Consider the following 4,483-nt stretch of genomic DNA (forward strand, 5'->3'; position numbering starts at 1 on the left):
CGTTTGTAAGATCTCTTAGCAAAAGAAAGAAAAAAGACTTCCCATTTTTGTGACTTATATGGAATAAAGAACACGTCTCTGCCTCTAGACTGTGGCCAACTCTGACCTTCCTGTGAGCTGTGCCTCCCCTCTGTGTGGTGAGAGGGTGAACTCACACAGGAAAGCTCTTCTGCATTGCTGGGGACGGACCGCTTGGGAGAGTTTATCTGCCTCCGTTGCTGAGTTGTCTGGTCTCCTTTCTTCCTCTTCTCACAGGCTTTCTTTTTATTTTCATTGATAATTGATCATATCTTACCTGCCAATCAACTGCAACATTTCATGATGGTTCCAGACACTCCTCCAGGCTGTTTGTTTTGGGGGATTCCCTCAATCTGATGAATCTGATGTGTCCAGGCAAAACCTGTGACAGAAACCCACCCAAACCCAGAAGTGTTGGCAAAGGAATTCCCCAGGGTGTGTTCAGTTGAAGGGCTTCTCTAAACCTCCTCTGTATTCCGCACTGTCTTCTGAAAAGGCACCAAGGGAAGCCACGTGTGACTGTAATTTACAATGGCTAGTGAACAAGGGCTGGGCTGGGGAAGGCATGCTGAGGGACTCCGAGGGGAACAGCGCTGTGCCCCAATACAGGTGTTTAGACATTCAGCCATTCATTCCACTAAATGCATTAAGGGCCTCATTAATCCAGGAAGGGATGGGCGCACAAGGCATCGACCAGAAAGCGAATCCAAGGCTGGAGAATTGAGTCTAGAGAGAAATATGGGGAGGACACGAGATGATGCTCCCATGCGTGTCACACCCACAAGCAAGTCCCAGCTAGATTGCCCTGATCCCACCTCTTCGCTCTTGCACAAGAAAGTATAGAAGAATGCTGCTCTTGTAGGCATACATCTGAATCATTTCTAATTTACATAAAAAAGTAAATCATTTGCAAATTTTAGTACTTGAATATCGACCTATCACGTTCCTTAGAAATGATCCCAACAACATATGTGTTTCGGCAACAAGTTCAAGGGTAAAGCAGACGCCAAACATCCCAGCAGGAAAAGATGGCACATTAAATGGGGAGAGTTAAGGAAATTTTAATACTGTGATTATTTGCAAAAAATATGGGTAAGCTTAAATCATCATGGAACAGTGAAGCACAATGGGGCCAGATACAGCAAGGAGACTTTATCCCCCTAAGCCTGCAGGGAGGAGGGTGAAAGGCTCGCCAGATTCCTGAGGGAGAAAGAGGGTCACCTGGTGGAAGCTGCAGCCTTTGGGGAAGCTACTGACATCTGTGGCTCAGCTCCCATCTTCTGAGTTCCTGCTTAGAAATGCGGCCATAAGCAGAGGGCAAGGGATGATGCTGAAGCATCTCATAGATCCCAGCCCCCCTGGGCACAGAGCAATTTGGATAGTAGTTCAGAGGATTAAAGGGAAAATGTCCAGCACCGGAATTAATTCCAAGAGGAATTGGGTGGGGGTGGGGGGAAATGGGGGTGTTCGTCAAAGGATACACGCTTCCAGTTATGATATGAATAAGTTCTGGGGATGCACTGTCCAACGTGGTGACTCTAGTTAACGATACTGTATACTCGAAAATTGCTAAGAGAGTAAAACGTAAATGTTACCACCACCAGCATTAAAAAATGATAATTACATGAGGTGATGGATACGTTAGCTAACCTTATTGTGGTAATCATTTCATAATATATATATACACACGTATACCTGCAGGTATCAAATTATCACATTGTACATCTTACACTTACACAATATTATATGTCAATCATATCTCAACAAAGGTGGGGAAAAAAAGAGAGGTGTGGAGCTAACCTGTAGGTCTACTTATCAGGTTTAGAGGCATTTAAGGAAGTGGAGATTGAGAGGCTTATTTGTATAGCTGAAATAGGGGTAATACAGTTGACCCTTGAACGACACGGGTTTGAACTGTGCAGGTCCACTTATAATGGCTTTTTTTCAATAAATGCATACTACAGTACTATTTGATTCACAGTTGGTTGAATCTGAGGTTGTGGAACCTCAGATATGGAGGGCCAACTGTAAAGTTATACTTGACTTTCGACTGTGTAAAGGATCGATGCCTCTGACCCCCTCATTGTTCAAGGGCCAACTGTATTCAAGGTCCGAGACTTCATGGGACCCAGAGGTATGTTTAGAAGGCTATGGAAGCCAAATGCTAGCAGGTAGGGATCTCACTGGGGCATGGAGGGTTGACTTATCACAGCCAGTAGGAGCGTGAATAGGTCTCTCTGTAGGCTGAACTATAATCTAAGCATTTGGGCTCAGGGCAAGGTGAAAGTCTGATGATATAACTCTGACAGCCATGTAGGCTATAACAAATGGGGTAGGCCAAGCAACAAAGGCAGGTAATGTTATGCCTGAACTTGAAAAGCATATTCTGGGTATATAAACATACAAAATACATATGTTTGTAGGAATGGAAAAATTACAATAACTTATCCATTTTTCCTGGGGATTTAGGAAAATAAATTGGGTCATTTTTCAGGTCCATTGTTTCTGGTAAAGTAACATATATGCACACAGATAAATATACAAGTATTTGCAACAGTCTGAGGTTTGCCACAGTAACTTAACTCTAAAATTTACAGTGGTTCTGCCTCAAAGGCATCATATTTACCATGGGGTGCTGTCTTTACTGAAATGCATTTGGGTGTGTGTGTATTCTTCACTAGAAGAACCGCCACAAATTCAGCAATGGCTTGGGAGTGTCAGTTCTGCCAGAATCCAAGGACTTGGACCGATGAAGCTCTCTTCCAGGGCAATAAGACCCTTCACACATATGATATTCTTAATAGAATTCTGTGGCTATCATCTTTGGAGATCATAGTTAAGATAGTTATGATTTTTAGCCGTATTTCCTTCAGGAACAAAGTAAAAGTCATCCATAAAGTTCACCATAGAACACTTCAACCAAAATATTTTTTAGGAAAATGAGAATTGGCTTTAATAATGGAGAAACTAGTAAGCTATAAAATGAATTCATAATATGGATTTCACCAATTCTGAACTCCTTTGTTGGGCTGTTGAAATTGACCATGCTACATAAAATCAACAAGTTGTAACACTATAATGAAGACAATTGAGGCATTCGGGGAAACTAGCGACATCTTTCGTGTTTATATAGAACATCAACAGCCATGACAGAGCATTATCTTAAGATACAGGGCATTGAACAGTGTTCTCCCGAGAGATATACTGAAGTCCTAACCCCCAGTACCTGTGAACGTGACTTTATCTGGAAAGAGTATCTGCAGATATAATCGTGTTAAGGTGAGGTCGACGGGCTTCCCTGGTGGCGCAGTGGTTGAGAGTCCGCCTGCCGATGCAGGGGACGCGGGTTCGTGCCTTGGTCCGGGAGGATCGCACATGCCGCGGAGCGGCTGGGCCCGTGAGCCATGGCCGCTGAGCCTGCGCGTCCGGAGCCTGTGCTCCGCAGCGGGAGAGGCCACAGCAGTGAGAGGCCTTTCAATCCCTGGTCCAGGAAGATCCCACATGCTGCGGAGCTACTAAGCCCGTGTGCCACAACTACTGAAGCCAGCGAGCTACAACTAATGAAGCCCACGCGCCTAGAGCCCATGTTCTGCAACAAGACCACAATGAGAAGCCTGCACTCAGCAACAAAGACCCAATGCAGTCAAATAAATAAATTTATAAAAAAAAAAAAAAAAAAAGATGAGGTCGCTGTGGGTTAAGGTAGATCCTAAATCCAATGACTGGTGTCTTAATAAGAAAAGGAGAGAGAGATTTAGATACAGAGAAAACGCACTCAGAAGGAAGTGAAGACAGAGCAGAGACTGGAGTAGTAAGGCAGCTCCAAGCAACGCCAAGCATTGCTGGCAACACCAGAGGCAAGAGAGGCAAGGAACCTCCCTCCCCTAGAGCCTCTGGAAAGCCTGGCCCTGCTGACACCTTCATTTCAGACTTCTGCTCTCCAGGACTACGAGAGAATAAATTTCTGTTCTTTCAAGCCACCTGGTTTGCGGGAATTGTGTTGAGTCAGCTCTAGGAAACTGATACAAACGTAAACAAAAGTTTGAACAAACTAACGTTTTCTGTTAGTAACAGGAAGTCACCAGGGCACTTCCCTCTCTGGCACTCCCTATCCCCAGCCCATGACTGAGTCCTTTCAGTTCCCCCCCTTGGTCTCTTGGCTGGCCCATGTCTCCTTCCCAATCACCCCAGTCTGGACCCAGGCTCTGGCACCAACACTGTAGGGTCCTCTCTCCAAACCTCCCTGCTCCCCTGCTTCCCCACGCTCCAATCCTTTCTCCTGCAGCCAAGGTGACCCTGGCATGGAAATTCATTACACCCCATCCCACGCTCCCACCCTCCCCACTCGCTTTTGTATAGTTTTAACCATTTTGTGCTTTTCGCTTCTCACAGAATAAACCCCCAAACCCTTGCTGTGGCGTCTGGTGCCCTATGTGGTCTCGTCCCTTCTGGACTCTCCGGTTCC

This window comes from Lipotes vexillifer, unplaced genomic scaffold (genome assembly GCF_000442215.2).
Source record: "Lipotes vexillifer unplaced genomic scaffold, Lipotes_vexillifer_v1.1 scaffold1594, whole genome shotgun sequence".
NCBI classification, from domain to species: domain Eukaryota; kingdom Metazoa; phylum Chordata; class Mammalia; order Artiodactyla; family Lipotidae; genus Lipotes; species Lipotes vexillifer.